The sequence below is a fragment of the Octopus bimaculoides genome, chromosome 19, assembly GCF_001194135.2.
Source record: "Octopus bimaculoides isolate UCB-OBI-ISO-001 chromosome 19, ASM119413v2, whole genome shotgun sequence".
Classification (NCBI taxonomy): domain Eukaryota; kingdom Metazoa; phylum Mollusca; class Cephalopoda; order Octopoda; family Octopodidae; genus Octopus; species Octopus bimaculoides.
The window spans coordinates 32,684,279-32,710,976 of NC_068999.1; the positions used below are offsets into that span (position 1 = coordinate 32,684,279).

The 26,698-nt window shown below is 34.2% G+C and overlaps 1 protein-coding gene and 1 long non-coding RNA gene across 2 annotated transcripts in view; one reads left to right on the plus strand and one right to left on the minus strand.

Moving 5' to 3' along the window:
* The window catches only part of LOC106876507 (disks large homolog 1), a gene marked incomplete in the record, with an annotated part of 700,185 nt that overhangs the window by 278,315 nt on the left and 395,172 nt on the right, over positions 1–26,698 (plus strand).
* Positions 8,968–23,491, minus strand: LOC128250036 (uncharacterized). Its single transcript, XR_008266156.1, has 2 exons — positions 22,695–23,491; positions 8,968–9,078 (listed from the first exon to the last, which is right to left on the minus strand). It is a non-coding gene; the product is annotated as an uncharacterized LOC128250036 (long non-coding RNA).

The following is a 26,698-nucleotide window of genomic DNA, read 5'->3' on the forward strand; positions in this document are numbered from 1 at the left end:
CCCCCACCACTACTTGGCAACCAGTGCTGGTGTGTTTATGTTCCCATAGCCTAGCTGTTCAGCAAAAGAGACCAATGAAATAAGTACCAAGCTTTAAAAAAAAAAAAAGGAAACTACTGGAGTCGATTCATTTGACTAAAATTTCTTCAAGGCAGTGCCCCAGCATGGCCAAAGTTTAATGACCGAAACAGATAAAAGATTGATAATGTTAACAATGATGGGAGGTGGGTGTTGGTGGTGGCAACTGTTGTTGTCTCTAGTAGTATTGGAATATAAGAATGTGTAACAGAGGTCACTGAATAGTGCCTGGTATTTTTTCTCTGATGCTCGACCAATTCTACCATCCACCCCACTGATACTCTACCAACACTGTCCTCGTTCATTAATATCAACAATGTGTGGGGAAATTGTGCTTCAGCCATAAAGTTGTCTTTCTTTAAATTCTTGTTTTGAAAGCAAAGAAATATTCCAATCTTTGTTCATTTGTGGAATGCTCTCTCTCTCTCTCTCTCTCTCTCTCTCTCTCTCTCTCTCTCTCTCTCTCTCTCTCTCTCTCTCTTAGCTATCAATTTCTCATGGCTGTTAAATTTGAAATATATCAAATGATATTTTAGAATTAACTTTCCTTTTCCTAAATTTTTCATTGATTATGTTTAATATAACATTTATTAAATGTCTTGCTGTGTTTCTTCACAAAATTCTTTTTTGTTCTTTCGAGATAAGGTGTCCCCTCTGGACTGCTTTTCAATCTACAATTATAAGGTCAATTATAGTAAATAGAACTTCCGTTGTTATATATAAAGTGTCTTCTGTTTAGCTGTCTTTTATGGTAATGTATCATATTAAGGCAGGCTTAGACCCAGATCACTGTTCACCAGTTGCCTTGGTCCAGTTCGACATTAGATTCATACTCTGTCTGTTGGTTTGTTTGTATGTGTGTACTGGGGTAGCGGGGTTGTAGGAGCCTATTCTACATCAGATTCGTCATACATAAAATATCCAGTGGACATCTTCCTCTGCCACAACCGTTTTTTCCCCAGATATTTTATTGATGTCTTAGATACCTTAAAATTCTTCATTATCTACCTATATACTCCCTATTGTATTCCATACATAAAACATGTCGGCATTTGCTTCTAGATTGTTTTTAATTAGATTTTCTCTTAGATTTCCCCCCTATATGTGTTTGTTCATGTTAGTACCATGCATTATCAGTAGAATGCAAGTTAGTGCTCTCATTCATATTTCATTATGGACATTGTTTAGATTTGGCAGAGAAAATTCATTCCATTAATGAAAGATTTCCAAATTGTCTGTAAACTTTAATGTTTTACAATGTTAAAAGCACCACCATTATCTCTGTTGTTCTAATCAAGTGAAATTCATAATTGAAATTATATTTAGGTCAAGGATTTTTGTTGTTATTTTTTTTCTTGTCCAGTTTGCTGCAGCTGCTGAGATGAGGGGGTATAACAAAACTGCGGTGGTGGTGGTAATGAACTTAATACTAAAATTAAGTATTAATTTCAACTATAAATGAATTGCAACATGAACTTATAACATTCTTCAACAACAAATGTGCAATGAAGCATGCTTCATTCAGGTAGCCTGAGATACTAGCTTTTGTAAGTAGCTCTGAAGCTGCTTTAGTCTGATAGCAGTATTCTTATACAGGAAGAATGGTGAAGCCCACTCCGTTAAGCTTGAGTAGGTCTCTTGTTAAGTATGTCTTCTGTAGTCACTGTTTCTCACTCTCTGCATTTTTACTAAGATTTTTCAGTCTTTTCTGATCAATATCTCTCATTTTAATAGATTCAGTGTAATGTTTTTGCTGTTTTTCCTTTTGCTTCTTTCAATCAATTTTCATTCTTTTCTTCTTATTGACATTTCAAAGCTAATGCCTGAGGAGCCTTCAAGGTAGTGAGGAAACCAACAAAACCTATACAAGATCCTTAAAATTTAGATGAATGATTTGTCACAACTGTTTTAGAAATAAATATTTTAATACTGAAATTTTCTGCTATGAGAAACATTCATTAAAAAGAAGAGGCCTCAATTAAAATGAAAAGGTTTGACTCCTGAACTAAAATAAAAACAATGTTTAATATATTTTGTTCTGTAAAAGAGCACATTTGAGAATTGTTCTTTTTCTTTTTTTCTTTCTGGATAAAGAAAGTTAAAAAAGTTTTTTTATTGTTTTTCTATGTTTAACTGAAATTCCACTAATAGCGAACTAAGAAAAAAAAAAAAAGCCATTAGACTGAAAAGTACTTTCTGTTAGCAGCAGCTATTTGTAAAGAATATTTCTCTTGAATTTTGAGGAAATCCTGTAAAACATTAAGTTTATTATTTTGGTTAAAAAAAAAATAGAAGCTGATGTCAAGATTAAAGTAAAAAAGAATATTCCCTGTTTAAACTTGTTAAAGATCTAAAAAATGACAGCCAAAGCTGTAAATTTTGAAATCAATTCTTCCTGGTTCAGTGGAGGAAATATATTTTTCTTATATATTTTTAACAAGACTGCATTGTTACCTTCATTGTTTGAATTATTCTGAGAAATTTTGTCTACAGAGTATACTACTGTCAAATATATACAGTATATCACTGTATGTGCAGTGTATTACTATAGATAACTTGTAGCTGTCTAATATGGACCATGTACTACTTCATATATAGAGTACTACTGTTTATATAGTATATTGTTGTATACAGTGTATTTCTCTGTATTAAGTGCATTGCTGTGTATACAGTGTTTGGCTGTGTATACAGTGTACGGCTGTGTATACAGTGCACATGCAGTCTGTTGTTGTATACACAGTGTATGACTATATGTAGTATATTGCTTTCAAGTTTTGGCACAAGGTCAGCAATTTTGGGGCAGAGATAGGTCAATTAGATTGACCCCAGTGCTCAACTGGTACTTATTTTATCAACCCTGAAAGGGTGAAGGGCAAACTAGACCTCAGCAGAATTTGAACTCAGAACAAAGACAGGCAAAATGCTGCTAAGCATTTTGCCTGGCATCCTAATGATTCTCCCAGCTTGCTGCCTTACTATATGTAGTATGTTGTCATATAATATATACACTGTAATTCTCTCAAGACATTCTAAGCCATGTAATGTATTGCTGCCTAACTCGGACTGTGCTAAAATAAGTATCAAACATTTGGAAGAATTTCTTACAACAGATTCTACTTCCCTCCTGTTGTGAAATTTGATTGTTGTATCATTAATGAAACAAAAAAAACATTAATTTGAGAACTGACATTGTAATTAGAGTTCACAGTGCTAAGTGTACTGCTGCTTTAATGGCAGGGAATACTGTGCTTGTTTGTAAATAATGTGGTGATTGTAGTAGGGGTGGCTGTGGCAGGTAGAAGTACTGAAGTAATCATGATAGAGTTAAATTTATTTTCAAAGCTGCTGTTCCTACTTTTACTACTACTATTATTACCCCTATGACAAAAGAAAAAATTATTATTATTATTATCATCGTCATGGCAGCAAGCTGGCAGGATCGTTAGCATGCAGAGTGAAATGCCTCATGACATTTCTTCTGGCTCTGTTTTGTGTTCAAATCTGCCGAGGTCAACTTTGCCTTTCATCCTTTCAGGGTCAATGAAATAAGTACCAGTTGCACACTGGGATCAATGTAATCGACTAACCCCCTTCTCCCAAAAGTGTTCAAGGCCTTGTGCCTAGAGTAGAAATAATAATAATTATTATTATTAATTCTCTTCTGTTTCCAACCATTCTTTATAACATCAGATCAAATGGAAAGTTTTTTCTTAATTTTCTTCTTCTGTAAACCTTTGGAAAACAAATTTCTTTTTATTCTTATATTTTTTTAAGGTTTTCCTTTTTACTTTGTGCCATTTGCTAATAGAAGATGGAAGAAAACCAGCATTACATTCTTGATTCTTTCAAATATTTCAATATATATTTAGAACATAACTGTCTTGGAACACTGCAAAAAATAAAGAATTCCAATTTTGGTAAAATACATGGTTTACATTCCTTCTGCAATTTGTAAAACTTCCTCTGATAGTATATGATCCCAAGACCAAATGCATCATTTTAATTTACTTTGATCTGTCCACACAGGTCTACTCGCTTCTGTTCTGTTTTTTACATCAGATTCATTTGGAAATGGTTTTTCCTTTTAGTGATTCTGTTTCTCTAACTATGATAAACTGTAATTCAATAACAGATGTAACAAAATCTTCATGAATTACTTTTATTACCTGAAAGAATATTTTTTTAAAGCATAACAACAATGTACAAGTTTGCATCTCTTGAAAACCCAATGTGTGAGTAATATATAAAATGCTGATCAGTTTATGGTTGCACAAAAGTACTTGTTTCATTCATCTGTACACATGTAACTGGTACTCCGTCTGTTACAACAATGAGGGTTCCAGATGATCCAATCAACAGAACAACCTGCTCATGAAATTCATGAGCACTCCACAGACACACATACCCTTAACTCTTTAGCATTCAGATTATTCTATCTAATGTATTACTTATTGGTTCACCATGTTTAGAATTGCCTTAATTGGTAGCTTTGACATTTCAGTGATGTGATTATTTATTTTTTAGAATGACACTCTAGGATATCTGAGAGGCTAAATCTGACCAGTTTGAACTTACAAGAGATAGAAAACTTGTGCCTGATATGGCTGGTTGGAACGCTAGAGAGTTAATATAGTGCTCAGAGCGATTCAATGTGACCCAATGTGACAAGGCTGGCCTCTTTGAAATATAGCTACTACTCATTTTTACCAGCTGAATGGACTGGAGCAATGTGAAATAAAGTGTCTTGCTCAAGACACCACCAGGTATTGAACCCATACCCTATGATAGTGAACTGAATATCCTAACCACTAAGCCACATGCATTCACTATACACATAGACTTTAACAACTGCAGTTATTGTATCTCCATTTGTTCATGAAATTTTGACCTTGGTTTCATAGTATTCTATTTCATTTATGAATCAGAAGCAGCTATCCATCATGTGACTTGTTATAAAGCTTTATTTGGCCATCTTAATTTTCATCTTAATTTCTCGCTTTTCTTTCAACTTCAGATGATGAGGATTTGTGTGTGTATTTATGTATGAGTACTTGTGTGTGTGTGTGTGTGTGTGTGTATTCACATGTGTGCAGTCCATGAGTGTTCACCCTTCAATCACATGTTTTATGGTCTTAATTCTTCGGTATTGGCTTCATGATTGATTTATTGATTATAAAGAGCAGTGAGGGTAAATCAGAAAGCATTCAGATATTAAACCTTCAAATTTAGACTTCTCTGCCAATTATGGAACGATTTCACCAATGTTTTCTCCTCCTACCCTGAAGAGAGAAATTTGTGCAAAGCTTACATGCAATTCTATCAATGTTTGTCATTGAATTACATCCGAACCGATTGTCTCCCTCCACTCAGTCACTGCACCTGCACCTTTAATGGAATCTCCTCAGACACTGATTCCACCCTATCACTTATTGATCTTAACATGAACATACTAAACTCTTTAGTTATCCAACAAGTATTTGAGATTCTGATCTAATAGAAATGAAAGAATATTTAGTTAGACCAAATGGTTAACCACCCACTCATTCCACTTCTCTTTCCCTTCCTTCCACTTCTCTTTCCCTTCCTTCCACTTCTCTTCTCCCTCCTTTGCTCTCTTCCAATCTGCAGTCCATTCAGTATATGTGTTACCCCCACCCCACTATCTCCCCCCTTCTATTTTATAATTATTTGTTGATAAATACTCTCTGATCACCATCAAACTGTTTCTGTTTTCTGGCAAACATTTCTGTATCGTTATCATTACACCTCTAATGCTTCCACCACCAACACCACTGACACCTCCACACCCTCTTCCACCATGCCACCACCTCCTCCATGTCAGGCAAAATAGCCACTACCTAACCCACTTTGTTCTGCAGTACCTTCTGATACATGCTGAGTCCAACCATTATGACCTTGCCCATCTCAAGCCAATGTGGAAAGCTGATGATAATGACGATGAACACACATGTACACAGTAACACATACACACATGCACATCCATACATACATTGACTCCATATACAAACGCATACGCAAACCTTATATACTCACATTATATGCAACTGCAGTGCTTACTTTGTGTATTTAACTGATGATAGTCTGATAATAGAAGAAATTGGTTAGAATTCCTCTATCTTCACATTACTTTGTGTCTATAATTTTGTCGTGCTGGGTATGCTGAAGGAGGCTTTAAGTGGTGGTTAAGTAACATACTAAGTTTCACCTATAGTATGTGTGTGTATATATGTATATATATATATATATATGTATATATATATATATATATATATATATATATATATATATATATATATATATATATAATATATGTACCTAGGCCTATTTGCTAGAACCACTGGCCTAAATACTTAGAACAGAAAACTACCTAAGGTACTCAAAAAGCAGTATTGTTAGATTGGGTGGTACATGAAGCCTATCACCTAAACTGGTGCTTCTCAACCAGGATCCATATAAGATGTTGTTGTTTAAACTTATGTGCAATAAATTGGTTGTACTTCTACAATACATAAAATATTTTAACAATTTTTTATACAGTTCATAGTAATATTTAATCATAATAATTTAATAGGGTTTTTTCAACATCAAATGACTATGGAGTCTACCTGAGTCAAATAGGAATCAAAGGGGTCCTTAGAAAAAAGATGGTTGAGAACTACTGACCTAAACTAAACACAAGAACCAGTTAGTGGTGGTATTAAACTATGTGCTGTGCAAGATCTAAACACATCTGTGTATGATGGTGTTTAACTGTGTGCTATATTTGATGTGCCATCTAAGCACATCCATGGACCAGTTAGTAATATTAATGACATGTTCTTTTATCAGAAGTTCATTTTTTTCTTTCTGATTTTCCTAAATTTGCAATCACAGGATTTTATACTTTGAAATAAATTTTATGTTTGATGGTTTCCTTAAATATTTATTTTTCTTATTACAACAAATTATTCAACATTTATTTATATTTATGTGACAGATTTACTAGCTTTTTCTTTTTAACTTCTCTTTTATCTTCCTTATTAAATGTTTCTTTAATAATTAGGTTTCACTTTAATTTGTTTTACACATACACTGATACACACATGCAGGTATGTGTGTGTGTGTGTGTGTGTGTGTGTGTGTATACTTTTGCATGCACATCACATACATGCATACATAAATATGTATTGAATTTTCCGCTCAGAAATTTAAATTAATTAGTGCTAATTTCCATGATAAGTTATTTGATATTCTAGTGCTAACCAATTCTAAAAGAATTTATTTATTCCATTAGTAGAACTCTTTCAATCAACCATCATTTGACATTATTATCTCTTAAATCATCTCGATTAGTTAGATGGAGAAGGAGAGATCTATAAGATATATCTTTCTCCAGGTGTTACTAAGTAATTTACCTTCCATATTATATTCAACAGATTGATCATTCATACACTATCCATTTAATTTTATTTATTTGTGTGAGTGTGTGTGTGTGCACGTGTGCGTGCACGTGTGCGTGCATGTTTATGTGTATGTGAATAATCGTATGTGTCTATATATGTGTGTGTATATATATACATATATAAAACTAAAAACAAAACAGTGAACAGAAAAGCATTAAAAAAATATGAGCATCTTGAGAGGAAACCACGAGAAGGAAGAAGACTGTGACAACTTATGCTATTATCAAACATCTATCTACTTTATCCGTCTTAATAAAGTCAATTTTTTTCTCACATCTTTTATCCATTTATTGTAAAGGAAGTGTATTTACTGCTCATTGAAGATGATAATGGTTTTATTTCTGCTACTTACACTATTAATAAAGCTTCATTTTTTTTTATTTTAACTTTTGTTTTTTTTCTTCTTTTTGCTTTTGACTTGTTAGGTTTTTTTTGTTTTATTTTTCATATTATGCTTCCTTCTAAAGAGCATACTCTTGCCAAGAATATTTTTACAACAACAACAACAACTAATAATAATAATAATGGTTCCAAATTTTGGTTCAAGGCCAGCAATTTTGTGGGACAGGGTAGGTCGATTACATTGATTTCAGTACTCAACTCGTACTTTTAATAAACCTGGAAGGATGAAAGACAAAGTCAGCTTAAGTGGTATTTGAACTCAGGATGTAAAGCTAGAATAAATGCCACTAAAACTTTTATCCTATGTGCTAATGGTTCTGCTATCTCACCACCTTCAAAATAATAATGGTTTCAAATTTTGGCTCAAGGTCAGCAGTTCACTAGATCAATCCCAGTGCTCAACTGGTACTTTACTTTATTGATTCTGAAAGGATGAAAGGCAAAGTCAACCCCGGTGGAATTTGAACTCTGAATGTAAGATGAATGAAATACTGCTAAACATTTTGCCTGGCACAGTAATGATTCTGTCAGCTCAACACCCTAAGGCCTGCAATTTTAACCCTTTAGCATTCAGGTTTCCTTGTCAAATGTATTGCTTATTAATTCTCATTGTTTTGAATTAACTTATAACTTTGAGATTTTGATGGTGTGTTTGTATATTTTTGGGATGACATTATAGGTTAGGTGTGAGAAGTTGTATTTGGTCAGTTTAAGCATAAAACAGGTAGAATATTTAGGCTGGGTATGGCTGGATAAAAATGCTAAAAGGTTAAGGTAAAGGAGTACGTTATTATTGACCACAGTACCTGACTGGTACTTTATTTAATCAGCTCTGAAAAGATGGAAGGCAAAGGTGACCTCAGCTGGATTTGAACTTGGAATGTATGGAGCTGGAACAAATACCAGAAAGTATTTCTTTTCTGATGCTCTAACAATTCTACCAACCTCCAACCTTTGAAAACCAAAGGTGGGATTTGAAGACTTGGTGGGATTTGAACTTAGAATGTAAAAAAAAACAAAAAAGAACGGAAGACATTTTTTATTCAGGCACAAGGTTAGCAATTTTGAGGGGAAAGGGGTTAGGTGATGCCATCAACTCCACTTTCTAGGTTGGAACTTTATTTTATCAACAACTCTGAAAAGATAGAGAGCAAAGTTGACTTAAGTGGTATTCAAGCAAAGACTATAAAGAGCTGAAACAAATATGGCTAAGCAATTTTTCTGATGCTCTATTTGTTTTTGTTGTTGAAGATGATGGTGGTGGTGGTGGTGGTGGTGGTGTTTTAAAACAGTTCAGAAGCAGGCATTATAGGTCATCTGTCCCCCTTTTCTAGAGATATAGTGCGTCTATGATTACATTAGCTAAATTGTTCAGTGTGTCTTTTTTTTTTTTCTTGGTAATGGAATATTTAGCCACTTTTATAGCAGGTCAAATGATGACTTGGTGGTTTCCTTGTTTAATGATTTTCTGGAATTTTAAACCATTTAGCCAATCCAATATTAGTTCTGGAACGTTTAATGGATCTCTTTCTGAATGACTTAACCATTTTACAAAAAGCAGAAGACACGTGCTTCTTCTGAAGTGTGAAATTGCCTGTCTTTGAGAAGCCAACCTCTCTTGGCACATGCAAAATTTCTAGAGAATGCTTTTGTCAATCAATATTGTTCAATAACAAAAGATTTCAATAACAAAAGTGTCCTGAAACTCTGTTCTGAAGAATTCTTGATTACTTCAGTGCCACTTGAACAATTAACTAATCTCTCTTTATATCCACTTAAAACCATTGAGAAGCTACTCATAATGGTTTGTCATATCGTTATTGTTATTATTTAGGTAAGAAGCCATTATTGTTGTTGTTGTTGTTAACTGTAGCAAAATATGCAAACTATCAAATGATTATGGTAGAAACCCATTTTCACAGACCAATTGTATTTTATTTCATTTTATGCAATCAATACACTTGAAAAGTATATGAACATCACCACATCCCATCCCATTACTTCACCTCTTTCATTGGCATAAATCTGGAAGCTTGTTTCTTGTCAATATATATATATATATATATATATATATATATATATATATATATATATATATATATAATTCTTATTAATATCAAGGAGTCAAGCTGGCAGAATCATTAGCATGCTGGACAAAATGCTTAGCAATATTTCATCTGTCTTTAGTTCTGAGTTCAAATTCCACTGCCGTTGACTTTGCCTTTCACCCTTTCGGGGTCAATAAAATAAGCACCAGTTGAACACTGGAAAAGATACAAGCAACTTACCCCCACCCTCAAAATTACTGGCCTTGTGCCAAAATTTGAAGCCATTGATATTATCATTTCTATAAGATAGTGTATAACAGTAATGGTACAATGCTGTACTAAATGCCTTTTGATGTTTGAATATGTCATGTTATGTTCTGAAATCAAATCCTCTTTACCTTTCTTTCCACTTTACCTTTCATTCTTTGATGGTTAATAAAATACAGTGATGGTGTTGGTGGCTGTGGTAGAGGTAGTGATGGTGTCTGGAAAATTACTGTTGTTGATGGAATTGCAATAATTCTGTCAGAAACATACCCCAACCTGCTCTGTATTTGGTAAGGATTTTAAATGATCAGCAAATCCTTCTGTGCCTGATTCTGTGTTAGAAAATTTGACTGTCTGACTGGAGGGGATAAAAAATCCTATTTCAAATCTGTGTTAGTGGGGAAGTGAAATCCTGAATAAGAATGAACTATCACAAATTCTGTGTTATTTAATTGTTAGAAATTTCAATGCAACCCATTCACTACAAATTGAAATGTTTCATTCTTGTATCAAAATATGATAGAGTACATGTTGCAGCATAATACTGATGCTACTTTTTTTGTTGTTGTTGTTGCTTTCTTTTCTTTTATTACTGTTTTACATTCTTCCCCGCTTTCTGTTTTATTTTTTCTTCCTTTTCCCTTTATGCTCCTTTATTCTGCACCAATCAAATCGGTGAGTTGTTAGCCATCACATTGTTGTTTCTAGTTTTTGCTATTCACAAAGTTATCATGTTATTACAGGCTTATTTTTTTACTTAAAAGCAAGTGCAAAAAGAAATAAATGCTATATTGGAGAACCAAATGTTACAAAGAAATAAGGTGAACAATGGTGATAAAGCAAGTGTTTCCTTGTGTCTCTGTCCGAGACATGCAATCACAATACCATTTTCAGTGAATAGCGATCAAATATTGGGATAAGCTACAGTTTTGTGTTAACCTCAGTCACTTATGGTGGCAACCAGTATAAACTCTCACAGTCTCCACTTTGGTTGGTTGGGTGAGTGGATGCCAACGACAGAACACTTGCATGTTTTGATCTGATATCTTTGCTTTAATACATTAACTGCTGAATGTACCACCAGTGATTCATCACAGACTTCACACAACCACCATATACACCACCATTGCTACATTTTCATAATTTGAGAAAATATTTTATTCTGTATTTTTGACATTGTTTCGAGGCTATTTAAATAACATGAGTGCTAAATATTAAAGTTTAGTTATAAAATATTGTAAAACTGCAAAAACAACTACATTTCCTTGTAACAGTATGCAGTGTGACTGGAAATAGGTGGTAGCACTGGTCATTTCCTGTAGCAAGCTGTGGCAGTTAACATATAAAATCTGTCAGTGACAATCACTCAGTGATGAAACTGAAACAGTGACTGTGGTTCTTACCATAATCATCATCGTTGTTACTGTTGGTTAACCCTTTTAATACCAACCTGCCTAAGACTGCCCTTAGTTCTATGATATGAACTTTGATAAAACTAATCTAAATTAAAACCTTCCATCAAAATTCCAGGTTAATTTGTTTCAAATGCTATCTTGATAATGACAAAGTTATTTTGCTAAATTCTTCATTTTTTCAAACTTAACTGAAATAAAAGCAGTGTGTGACAACAGAAATATAGTAATATCATGTTTCTTATATTTGCATAGGTTGGCCAGGTCTATAAGTATGTGCTGTCTCTCCATATTTCTCTCATGCTGTTTTCTCATCTGCAAAGCTCAGTGCTTTGAGTTCTAATTTGACCATTTTCATTGCCAAGTGTATTTTATTCCTCCTCTGTCTGCATATACTATCTCACACTATCACTTTCTAATGTTGAACAAAACAAAACGAAGCTGCAAGATGGATGCTGAACACTTCAACATTATAGAAATTATAGCTAAACCTTCGAATCATACCCTGAATCATATATCCACCCATGCATACATACACATATGTATATATAAATTGTGCGCTGTACGAGTATTGCCATTGTGACAGCAGCGCATCCGACACGCTCGCTCTCTCTCACTCTCCCGCCTGTGGTCAGCCAGGCAACACAGTGACGCTCTCTGTACCTATATTACTATTTCGTCTCTTTAATCCATTATCTCTTGCACCCCATACTACAAGATGCCTCCAAAGAGGAAGAATACATCTTCACCTGCAGCAGGAAGTACCAAGAAACAACTGAGAGCTATTGACCTTGACACAAAAATGAAAATCATTACAGACTGCGAAGGTGGGAAAAAGGTGAGAGCTATCACAGACGATACGGGCCTGGCACATTCTACCATCTCTCCTATTTTGAAGGATAAAGTTAAAGTGAAGGAGACAGCCAGAAGTTCGACAGGCTTTAAAGCATGCGTCACAAGACAACGAAAGGGTCTCATTCACGAGATGGAAAAGTTGCTGGCAATCTGGATTGACGATCAGATTCAAAAAAGCGTTTTCTCAAAGATTAATTCTGCTATGCTAGAACTTGAGGCGATGGATCCAAATTTTGAGCGATTTTCCAAGGTGGAAAGGCAGACAATTGAACTGTTCCAATGTTATCGAGAAATTTATGACGAAAAAAGAAGATAACAAAGCAGATAACACTGACGGGATTTTTCATGCATTTTGATGTCAAGAATGAGTTGCTTTTGTAATCTTTATCCAAAGTAAAACAAAGTTATTATGTTTGAGTTTCCTTTAAGCCTTTTCACCTTTTTTATATAATCCTGAGAAAAGTTTATTGGGCATCTTATGTACTAGGCCTGGAATCACAAACATACTTACGATGTCTGAGCTACAATAATACAGTATCCATATCCTAACTTTTAAGGATTTCCTTGTGATAATCTTATTGTTACTTATTCATTTTTCAACAATTTATGTTAGTGATTCTTGGCCCTGTACTGCATATACTTTATACAGTACGGTATTCTGTTTTTATATGTACATACAGTACACTATACCTATTAAAAAAAAAATACGTACCCTATGAATATTCGTTTAACGATGGGACTGTTGGAACGTAACTCAGTCGTTAAATGAGGACAGTTTGTATATATATATATATATATATGTATGTATGCAATAATAAATCTCTGAACAAGATATAAACAGTAGCTGCACGACATTGTGAAGTATATTTACCACTTAAATGTGGCTAACCCTTAAGGGTGGATACTACTTTATAAAATGCTATTTTATAAAATACTAAAGGCCTTTATATAAATAACCCTTCTAAACAAGTACCACCAAGAAAATATAAATATTATGTAAGGATTAACAATAATTTCTTAAACCTATAATATAATCCCTAAGTTTATATATAGAAGGATTAATGTAAAATTTGAATGTTCTATAACTTAAATATTCCTTTAACTGATACCAGACATCAGTCTTTTATTGATATTAGCTAAATAAGTAAAAATATAATTTTTAGTCCAATATATTTTGAATTTTTATACTTTTTCTATAAATCTTCTTTATTGGTGTTAATAAACTAAATATGCTTTACCATAGCATTAGTAATTAAGCTATTTTATTTCTGTGGTATTCTGCCCTAATTGATTATTTTATTTCATTTCTTTATGAATTTATTATTAGCCTTTAATTATTCATAAAAAAAATCAAGCTAATCTTTGTATCTCTATAAATTGATACTTAGCTTATATAAAAGTATACTGGTATATTCACTACATATATAAAAAAAAAAACTGCTTAGAATATAATTTTACTAATATATAATTAGAATGTTCTTTTGCCTTAATACTCCTTTATAAATACCAATATATACCTATTAATCAATATTCACAGATATCCTCTGATGAGTTAGTATTTAAGTGTACAATATGTATAAATATTAAACTATTTTTGAATAATTTATTTTCCTCCCTCTATTGTGGTAAAAAGTTTGGTGTATACTCAAAAGTATCCATAAATTTCTCTCCTTTTGTTAATATATTCTTCTTGATAACCCTCTGAATAGCCATAAACTTTATCTGTATACAATATAGCAACATTGTTTTAAAACATTTAACTATAGTACTACATGATAATGACTTCCCCTGTTTCATTATCAATGGTCTGCTAGTGGGTGGCCCCACTTAGTTGTGAGCCAACATCTTGTTTTAAGTTTTCCTTTACCAAACCTCATGATTTTTATGACTATACCAGCTATGATTTCTGTCTTGTCTGCTCTCTCAACCCTACCCCTAACAGATAACGCCCTTTATTTTTCTCAGCCTTAGATATACAAGGTTTGATAAACTAGTCTATAAATCAAAACTGACCCCATAAAAAAAAAACAAATAAAATCAGTGACAGGCAGAGTCTTCTTGACAATTTATTTATTAGCTTCTATGTTGTAGTAGAGACTACATGTTATTTGTCTATCTCCTTAACTTCTTGGAGATTTTAGGTTATATTATACTAATGTATCCATCTGTTCTAATTTAATTAAATTCTATGTCTTTGTGCAACTAAGAATTGCTCTGCATTTTAAATTGATGTAATGATTACATTGTTCAATTAATTGGAGTTGCATGAAACGATCGTACTGCATTACCTCTGGATATCCTTGTTGCTTATTTTGATTTTAATCACCTTACTTTGAAATTGTATGGATAATACCATACTAAATTCTCGTGCCTCAACTTAAGTACCATTTTCACCTGAATCTATATATATATGAGAAAAAATAAGTTTAAAAAGAACAATTCAAACTTTTTTAAGGGTCCAAAAAGAGAGAAAAAATTATTTCCAATAAAAAATTCATCATATTCATAAAAATCAGCCAGAGCAAGTATTAAGAATATGAAAATAACAATTAAATTCGTTATAGGTTTAAAGATACCATAAGCAAGTATAAAAATGGAGAAAATATGTTAAAATCAAAATTGAATTCAATACATACGCACTTTTCAAAAGACAATACAAATATTTAAGAAAAAAATAGAATTAGAGTTCTGCACTGTCATTCTCATCGTTGTGAAGAATTTTTAGGAAGAACATCAAAAAAGTTATTAATAAAATTCCATAAGGAAAAACAGATGGGGTAATAAGGAAAAATTAAACTGGATATCTACAAACAAGTTGTAAAAGGGAAAAATAATAATAAGAGAGACAAAAAAGAAAGACATATCAATGTGTATGCAAGTCTATTTGTGCAAAAAACTATAACTTAAAAAGTCTAATGGGTATATTAAAAAAATATTAAAAGATTGAGACAAAACATAATGTAAACAAAATCACGTGTGTCTAGCAGACATAAACTACATGTTCACTAATGGAGAAAAGCCATAGAGAGTCAGACGTATACATATTTATATTGAAAACGAAAAAAAATATATTATTAGAAGCTTCTGAGCTTCTCTCAGTTTGACCATCCTGAGGCAATACTAGAAGACACTTGCCCAAAGTGCCACAATGTGGAACTGAACCTGGAACCATGTGATTGGGAAGTAAGTTTCTTACCATACAGTCATATCTATATAAGCACCAGCATGACCGCAGCCACTTGGCTGAAACACATAAATAAATAAATACTTAGTTACTCAACTACACATCCATCTTATTTCTTTCCACTAACTTTAGACATCCACCAATTGCTTATCTTTGAATGCCAGACAACTTTACTATATTTTACATATATTCTATCAGGTTAATTAAAAAGTAAGCAACGTTTTGAACCATGAAAAATTTGTACCAGACTTTTGCAGGGTTTTGAATTTTTTTTAAACATTGTTTTGCAGTTGTCTGATAATACAGACATAGACTTGCCCAAATGCATTAATAAATTAACATTGATATTCTTTTCACCGTTGTTACAATCATCTGAAATTGTCAAAGTGCAATATTAAAGCAACTGAAACTGCTCGCGTTATCAACAAAACATTTGGTGAGGAAATGACCAGTGAGTGGTCACCTCGAAAATGGTTTAAACTATTTCACAGTGGAGACTTGTGCCTTGAAGATCGTGAGTGTAGTGGACGCCCATCTGTCATTGATGACGGTCAATTAAAGACGATCATTGAGAAAGATCCATGTAAAACCACTCGAGAATTGGCAAAAGAACTTCAAGTTAGGCAGAAAACTGCCGGCAACCATTTGCATGTGTTCAGGAAGTCAAAAATGCTCAACAAACGGGTATCACATGATTTGAATGAAAATCAGAAAATGTGCAGATAGGAAATTTGCTTATTGCTTCTTCTCCATAACCAAACCGATCCATTTTTCAACCGTATTGTAACTTGCGATGCAAAGTGGATTCTGTACAATAGTAATAAACATTCCTCACAGTGGTTGAACCAAAATAAAGCACTGAAAACCTTCCCTAAACCCGAGCTCTTCAAAAAGAAGGTTATGATGACTGTTTGGTAGTAGACTGCTGTACTCATCCACTAAAACTTCTTAAAACTCAGAAAACCATTACTGCAGAAACCTATTGCCAAAATGAATGAAAACTGCTACTCTTCTGTCCTAGAAAAGGGCCAAACATTCTTCATGACAATACTCGACCACACATATCACTAATGACACTGCAGAAGTTGCGGGAACTCGGCTATGTTCTTCCCACCCAGCTTATACCCCTACTGACTACCACTGTTTCAAGAACCTTGATGGTTTCTTGCGAAAGGAGTTCAAAAATCAAACCGATGCTGAAAATGCATTCAATGAGTTCACCAGCTCCAGAACTCCAGATTTTTATATTACTAGAAGAAACAAACTTGTAACTTGTTGGCAAGAATGTGTTGATTGTAAGGGTATTTACTTTGATGAATAAAATTTCTGCATTGTTGAAATATATTATGATGAATTTCACGTTTCAAAACATTGCTTACTTTTTACTCAGCCTGATATGTATTTAGTGCAAAATCCTTTGTTTCCAACAGCAGAAACCTTAAATATATTCTTACCGGATTTTATTTTATTTTTTACCCCAAATCCTCCAACTTCAAACAAATGAAATGCCTGAAATAACATTTATTTATTTTAGATTTTATATGACAATCTGTGAATGATAGAGATTGCTAAAGTACGTACCAGACCTGAATAAATACTGGAGTCCATTTTATCAATGGAAAACCCATGAATGGTAGTGCTCCAGCTTAGTTGCATGGCAATGGCTGAAACCATTAAAAAAAAAAAAACATTTGTTGCTGTTGTTTTCTCTGACAGTTTTAAACAGCTTTATCTGGTATAGTTCTTTTAATGAGATTATTTTTAGACAGAGGTAATTAATATCTCTTTTTAATTAATAACAACATAAACTGTTTAATTAGCATAACTTGATAACATTTACATAATTTGTGTAGCTAAAATAACAATTAACTTGTTAGAATGTTTTTTGTTGAGAATGGATTTGTTTACTTAGCAGCTGCCTGTTGATTTCAATAGAACACTGTGTGGCTGTTTCTATGGAACTTCATACCACCACACCCCCTCGTTGGACGAGTATCCTTGCATATTAGCAACCCTTACCTGTAGATTTCATTATACGGAATGATTTTCATCTTATTTCGGTCATTGGACTGTGACCATGCTGGGGCACCACTTTCAAGGGTTTAGTTGGACAAATCAACCCTAGTACTTATTTTTAAGTCTGGAACTTATTCTGTCAGTCTCTTTTGCTGAATTACTATGTTATGAGGATGTAAACAAGCCAACACTGGTTGTCAGGTGTATGTACACACACACACACACACACACACACACACACATACTGGCTTCTTTCAGTTCCCATCTACCATATCCACTCGTAAGACTTTGGTCAGTCCAAAGCAACAGTTGAAGACACTAGTAGGACTGAACCCAAGACTACATGTTCGGGAAGCAAGCTTCTTAACCACATAGCGACACCTGTGCCTTAATCAGAGGAAGAATAACAGCACCCACTGATTATTTTCTGGGTCTCTTGGATGGTTGCAGGAAGGCAAAATATGTGGACTACATGTGTGTAACAGAATCGTCTCCACTAAAAACACCCACGAGCCAGGTTTTGGTATTAAACTGGATGATGGATTAAGTCCAGCCCACTTGGTACAGACCCAACCCATGTAATGGGCCTTTACACTGTTTTCATCTACCAAATTCATCCATATAAGGCATTTGTTGTCCTGGGGTTATAGTAGAGGACACTTACACAAAGTGCTATGCAGTGGAACTTCACCTGAAACAATAGGGTTGCAAAGCAAACTTTGTGACCACACTGCCTTGCTTGTATATCTATAAAGGCAAATCACAAATAATCTACACACACACACACACACACACACACACAAATATATATGTATATGTGTAAAGATGTATATGTGTATATAGATATATGTATGTATATGTAGGTGTGTGTCTTATCTTTTACTTGTTTAGCCATTAGATTGTAGCCTTGCTGGAGCACCGCCTTCAAGACTTTTTAGCCAAAAGTATCAACCCCGGTACTTGTATTTTAAGCCTGGTACTTGCTCTACTGGTCTCTTTTGTTGAAAGGTTAAGTTATAGGGATGTAAATGCACCAACACCAGTTGTCAAATGGTGGTGGGAGACACCTTGCCCAAGGTGCCATGTGGTTAGGAAGCGAGCTTCTTACCACACAGCCATACCTGTGCTTATGTATGTAAAATTGAAATAATTATAGAAAACAAATTATTGATATTTCAAATCCTTCATTACAACTGTTCTGCTGATCTTATAAAATCCCATAACTTTATATTTAGAAATTAATATTTCTTTACAAACCCATGCCATGAAAGTATTCAAAATATAAAGTTCAATAAACTATGCTTATATATCATGGAACCATGACTAAACAGAAATATGAGATAGAATGACCACATTTTATATTTCAAATACATTGTCTGATAACAGGTTTTGTAACCATATAATTTTATAAAGTTCTGAAATTTTATTAGATTAGTGAAATGCTCATAATGAAGTACTTAAAATAGCAATAATTTGTTTTATGTAATTAATTCAGTTTTATGAGAAACTTCTCCTGTGTTATAGCCTCAACTCCAAATATATAGTTACAGGTGCTATATATATATATATATTGTATAATATTGGTGTGGGAGTTTAATGTTGTTTCGATATAAAGCCCTAATTCATGTACGTTGAAGCACATTATAAAGTACTTTACTTGTGTGTGTGTGTGTGCATATATATGTATGTATATTTATCAACGGTATATGTATCCTTTGTGTGTGTGTACACACTCACACACACGAGTTTACAAAAATGTATCTGCATGCATGTCTGTCTTTTTGTGTGTGTGTCTCTCTCTCTCGCTTGTTGAGGTGATTTCCTTGTTTAATTATCATTAATTTTTCTATATCTCTCTATGATTTTGCTGCCACTCTTCTTATTGTTGTTTTTCTCTGTCTATATATATCTACTGATTACATTCTTTTTGATCATAGATGTGACTGCATACACACTCACACACACACAGTCTCTCACCAAGAACACACAACCCTCTCTCTCTCTCTCTCTCAATACCTACACACACACACACACACACACACACACACACACACACACACACACACACACACACACACACACACAAGGGGGTACTGAAAAGTTCTTGGCTTTAAGGATCTTGCAAAAGGCCTGGTTAGAGGCTCAACATTCCAAGTTCTTTTACAGGGTTTAGAAAAATTGAAGAACCACTGCTGTAAGTGCGTGAATCTGTGAGGGAAATATGTTGAATAAAATCAGAATTAACAGATCCTCCTGTATTTTCTTTTACCCAAACCAAGGAACTTTTCAGCACCCACTCGTGTGTGTGTACATGTATAGGTATGTGTATATAAATGCATTTATACATTCCATACATTTATGTGCTACTGATTGTGCATGTGTGTATGTGTGTGTGTGTGTGTGTATATATATATATATACCAATTTCCTATCAGACATTGAACATTCCACATGCTTGCGCTCACATCCATGATCCACACACACACAGTATTTGTTTACACAGTATAGTCACAACCATCACATAAGTTGTGATTGTAGTAACTATAAGAACCACATCGTCATCATCTCCACCGTCAGCACCTCCACCACTACCACTATCATTACTATCACCACGACTACCATGACCACCACAATCTCTACAACAACCACATCACAATTATTATCATTGTGACCACCTCTGTCACTACAATCACTACCACTACCATTACTGCCACCACCACCTGTACTGCTACCTCTACTATTGCTGCTGTTTCCGCTGCTGCTAGGTTACTGTTGTAGCACTTCACTATTGATCTGATGTGTTTAGCTGCAGGTGAGGTTGTGTATGTGTGTGTGTGTGTAAGCTGTAGTACTCTGGTAGTGACAGTGAAGTGTGGTATGTGTTGTAGTACAGGGAGTAGTGGTATTGAAATGGTGTCGGCTCTAGCACTGTGGTAGAGACAGGTGTGGTATGTGTTGTAATAAGTACTGTGGTAAAGACATGGGGTGGCATAGGTCGTAGTACTGTAAAGGAGGGAAAGAGGGAGGGGTGGGGAAGACACTGACTATACTTAACAGTAGAGAGAATAATAAAAATAAAACAGGAAGTGAAAGTGTGATGGTGGTGGTGTCAGTGGTTGTGGCTATGGTGATGGTGAGGGGTTGTGTCAGCAGTAGCAATTATGGTGGTGGCTGTGGCAGCTCTGGTAGTAGGGGTGGTTGTATTAGTGGTGGTTAAGGTAGTTGTAGTGGCAGGGCTGTGGTTGTAATGGTTGTGGTGGTGGTGGCGGCGTCGGTGGTATTTATGTTGGTTGTAGTTGTGGTATTGATGATTGTGTTATTGGTGCACACACTTCCAGTGTACCCCTGATGTGTGTGTGTGTAGAATGTGGAAAATACCACCATGTGAAATGTTTGTGCATGTAGCAAGAGAGAGCGGGAGAGACAACAGTAACATGTACAGCTCCAGCCATATGTATTGACACGTCTATATATAGATCCAGGCACATACACGTATATATATCTGCACGTGCATACAAAAACATTTCTTTGCAGATACACATACATTTACATGCATCTTCGTAAACAGAAACACACACATACCTGTATGCACACACACACATATACCATCTTCATAGACTGACACAGACATGTCTGCATGTACACACATACATACAACTTTGCAGATAGATGCATGCATATGCATGCATTTTCACACACATACGCACACCCCTACTTATACGCAAACACACATACCTGCTTCCATGTACATCTGCCTGCTTGCATATACACCTGCCTGAATACATACACAAACACACACATTGCAGAACCAATGTTCAGTGTGTGTCGGTGTTTTAATACAAAGCTTTGAAGTGCTCACACGTTCATTTAACATCGTTGGTGTGCAGACGTCTGTCAAAGAGGGAGGAGGATGACAAAAGTATAACATAACAAAAGCAAGTCTCTAGCTGAGCTTGTCACCATAGCAACCAGAAGTGGATACTTACAAATTCTCTTTGTTGTTGTTGATTATTTAAAAAAAAAAAAAGTCTTGTTTATTGACAAACTTTTTAAAAGCTGGACTTAACACCAAATAATCAGTTTATCTCAGAAATAGCTAAATTGTTTTTAGTATACAACATTTTCATTAGTAATTTGTTATTCAATCAACCAACACCCATTCCACCTCTCTTCCCCACTTTTTGCTTGATCCTTTAAGGTTCCAACCCCTGCTCGTTCCATAATATATTTAATTTTTTTCTTTTAAATTTAATTACACGCAATTCATATCTATTCTCTCTCCAATATCATATTTCATTACATATCTTATTTTATATGGAATATATATAATTATTATTATTATTATTATTTATTTATTCATTTATTTTTTGAAAATTAAATCACTGGCATTCAATTAAGTTTATTATTACCATATTCAGAAATATTCAAAGTTCAACAGAAAATATTAATACTGGTGATATTCACTTCCAGGTTTCCGTTCGCCACTGCCCACCCATATACTTATGTTATTCCCACTACAAACTGGTAACTTATCATTACAGATTCCAGCTACCAATTAGACAGCAAAAAAAAAAATTCTTTTTTTTCTTTCTCTTTCTCTCTCTGTCTCACTCTTTCTGTATAACTTTGAAATATGGTAAATGTAGCAGTGTGCAAACCAACTTTCCATTTGGATTATCTTGTCAAACATTCATTCAATTTAATTCCAGGCATTTTTGTGTTCTTTACATTTTGTTATTATTTCTAAGAAAAACAAGAGAAGAAGAAAAATGTTTGAAATGCAGTGTATATGTTTATATATATCTGTTCTGTTTCTTTCTGTATCTTTTCTCGATTCTTCTCAATGTATATGATTTCTGTGGAATATTATAGAAACATTAGTGTTTGATACTTCAGCAAGAACTCAAGATAAAAATAAAAAATAAAAAGATAGAAGATAAAAGAAAAATACATGGAACTAAATTACGCACCATTTTTCAAAGAATTGAAGTTTATCAGTGATATTGATATCATCATCACTAACATTGTTGTTATCACCAGTACCAGTGCTGTCATTATTATCTTCACCCTCCTTATTTTCCTTATTGTAAACTTTGTTAGCCATTATGAAAGAATCAGTTGTTAATTTCCAAACACTGTGACATCATCTGTAATCACCCGAGATCTAATCGTGGTAAATTCCACCATATCGTTTTCATCTATTATGCTTCTAAATTCTGTTGTGGATGTACCCAGAGACGATAACATCATCTGGAATCACATGAGAGCTCTCCCAAGTGATTGTCACTTGGCTGTGTATCTATTATGATTCTAACCTGTGCTGTGGATATACCCAGGATGTTAATGTCATGGTTACACTACCGGTTCAGGCATCGTGGGAAGACGGTCAGTTTTCGAAAACATGTTGACACTATTACGTATGACATTGACTATATCTGCAATTCATTTGTAAGTTTTCTCAACCTTGTTTCTGATTAGAAAAAAAATACATGTCTATATTTGCTGTCTCTTGTGTTAGGTGTGTGTGAGAGTACTTGATCTCGTCAGCAACATCCCTGGGCTACCAATATGTGAATGGGGGAAAGGAAGCTCCAGTGCCTTGTTTAGGGAACACGACAGCAGTGAACGTGACGATAGCTCCCACCTTGACTCTCTAGCTCCCACCACACCTCTATAACCACCACCACACTACTACTACTACTTCTGCTACTACACCCCCCTCAGAGTCGCCACTCCTGACACCACTACCACCACAGCCACCTCATCTACTCCCACCCACCCATCCACTCCCACAAACTCTTGTAAACTCTTGTATAGATATATTTCCTCTAAATGTTGTTGTTGAGAATTTAATAGTTGCACTTTGAACAGTAAGTTTTCAGCACAAATATACATACGTGTACATATATATATATATATATATATATATATATATATATATATATATATATATATATATATATATGTGTGTGTGTGTGTATGCATGTTTATGCATATATGTATACTCACATGTACATATCTGCATGCACAAACTTGCAAGCATGCACATGCTTACACATACTTGCAGGCACACATGTACATCCATACTTATACACACACACACACGCACCAACATATACACATACATATATACATGAACACATACACCACACACATGCACACAAACTTATAGATACATTCATATACACACACATATCTGTATACATATATCCACGCATACACACTCACCACTGTTGTTGTTGTTGTAGTTCCCCCCTCGTTGTTAAGAATCATTCAATAAGTTTTCCTTTCCATCGAAACATAACTGTCACTGCTACACCACCATCACCACAACCACCACCACTAAGTTCCTCAGTTGACATGAAAACTCTGTCAAAGAATTTCTGTGGATTTTCCATACACCTGACAGAAATACTGCAATTCCATCAATAATGGTAATTGTACAGAGTTGAGACTACTACTAGTACTACTACTACTACTACTACTACTAGTACTACTACTACTACTACTATGTATTACAGCTTTAACTACTGCTGCCTTTACTAGTCCTACTATAGCCTCTACTACTACCTTGTGTGTGTGTGTGTGTGTGTGTGTGTGTGTGTACATATGTTCATGTGTATATGGGAATGTGTTTGTTCATATACCTATATATGTATGTACAAATGCATTTGTGTGAGAAGAGAGTGAAAAAAATTTATTTAAACAAATATACATATGCATGCACACATACATATACACACACGAAACTATACATCCATTACTGAAATGACATTGGTATATGCACGCACTAATTATCTCAACATACACAGAGATGTACATATTAAATTATACTGCTACTACTTACACACTTACATACAAAAAATTGCTGCAACAAACATACTAACATGAATGCTGTGCACATATATGCAACTCTTTGATATATAATCACTTACACACACATACCTGTGACAATCGTATATACACATAAGTGTAATATACACATGTAAAATCCATTTTCCTACTGTCTTGTTTCTGTGACAATACACTATTTTATGTACTCCATACACATCTACAGAAGCACAATCTACATAAATAAATAAGTATACACACACACGCACACACACACACACACACACACACACACATGACATTGTCGTAAACATTTCTGCATGCAAACATACACAAATGCTATAAAATACACATTTGAAAGCTCTCTTCCCCACCACATTCCTACTGTCAGATGTCTGTGACAGTATTATACAGCATATACACCACTGTCACATATACATACATCCATATTGTGCAGTGATCTGCAGAGACATTCCTGCAGCTTGTGTGATGTAGATAACTGCACATGTCTTCAACTACCTTTTTGATGATTTCCTGGTGGATAGAAAAAGAATTCTTAAAGTATTTTTCACATCATGCTTTGCATTTGATTGGAGTTGACACCAGTAAATTGCTGATATATGTACTGGTTCTTTTATGCACTCTACTTTCATGTGGTATAGAAAGCAAAAACCAACCTTTGAAGGGATTGTTGTAGAAATTTGGATGTGGTCGGTGGGTTGAAAGAGATCTAACTTAACTATTATTGGGTTATTAACTGGGATTTAACTTGGTTCTGGGAATGTGAAATATTGTCAAGAATCTCTAATGGAACAGTGATGTAATACATTCTTTGAATGTATTACATCACTGCTTCATTGCATGTTTGTTTAGATACATATATGTATTGTGTGTATATATCATATGTAGATATTATATTATATTATATTATATTATATGTAGATATGTATGACTAAAGGTATGAATGCATAGTAAATGAAGGTTATGATTTATAACAGGTTTAACCCTTTAGCATTTGAACAACCCATATCCAGCCAAAATATCCTGTCTCTTTTATGTTCAAACTGGCCAGATCCAACATCTCACACCTACTCTACAATGTCATAGTAAAAATAAACAATCACATTATTGAAATCCTCAAGCCATGAGATAATGCATGATGTATTTAAAGACTATATAAATAAATAAGCATTGCATTTGACAGAGTAATCCGAATGCTGAAGAGTTAATAAAAATAAAACATTTACTGGTGGGATGACTCAATATTGAGAGAGAAGAATCAAATATGTTATAAGATTCTTTTCTTACTGGCACTTGAAGTCTCACTTGACAACATATTCAAACAATGCACGTGCACTTGTGCGTGTGTGTCAAGATTTGAAGTTCAAATAGTTACAGAAATATTGATGTTTCTTAGGCAAGTTATTTATTTTGTTAAAGGATTTAAGCACTTTAGCACATCTGTGTATTTATGTAGGTATAAGTTTGAATGGAAAGGGAAACTTTTATTGAATGATTCTTAACAATGCGGGGAAACTACAATACCAGTGGTGAGTGTGTATGTGTGAATATGTGTATGTAGATATGCGTGTGTATGAGTGTATATGAATGTATCTGAGTTTGTGTGTGTAAATATATGAATATAAGAGTATATATGGTAGACGGAAGCTGAAAGAAGCCCATTGTGTATACATATATATATATATGTGTGTGTGTGTGTGTGTGTATCCCTCCCATAACTCAGTTTGTACCTTCATCCTAGTATTTAACTGTTAATTAACCAATCCAGTGGGGTTGGGTAGCATCTGTATTATTGATTACCCTGCTAAAAATTAAGAATAAGGGTTAAACCTCATTAAAATTACAGAACACATTGCACAACATAGTCCTAGATACACTATGTTTGAAGTGAAAGACTGAGACAGTCACAACTCCATCACCTGATTCCTTTGCCTTGAAGTCTGCTGAATCAAAGCTGGTCTTGTCGCTTAGCTATTACTTGTTTCAGCCATTGGACTGTGGCCAGGCTGGAACACCACCTTCAAGAATTTTTAGTTGAATGAATTGGGCCCCAGTACTTTTTTTTTTAACCTGGTACTTATTCTATCAAAATCTTTTGTTGAACTGCTAAGTTACAGGGATG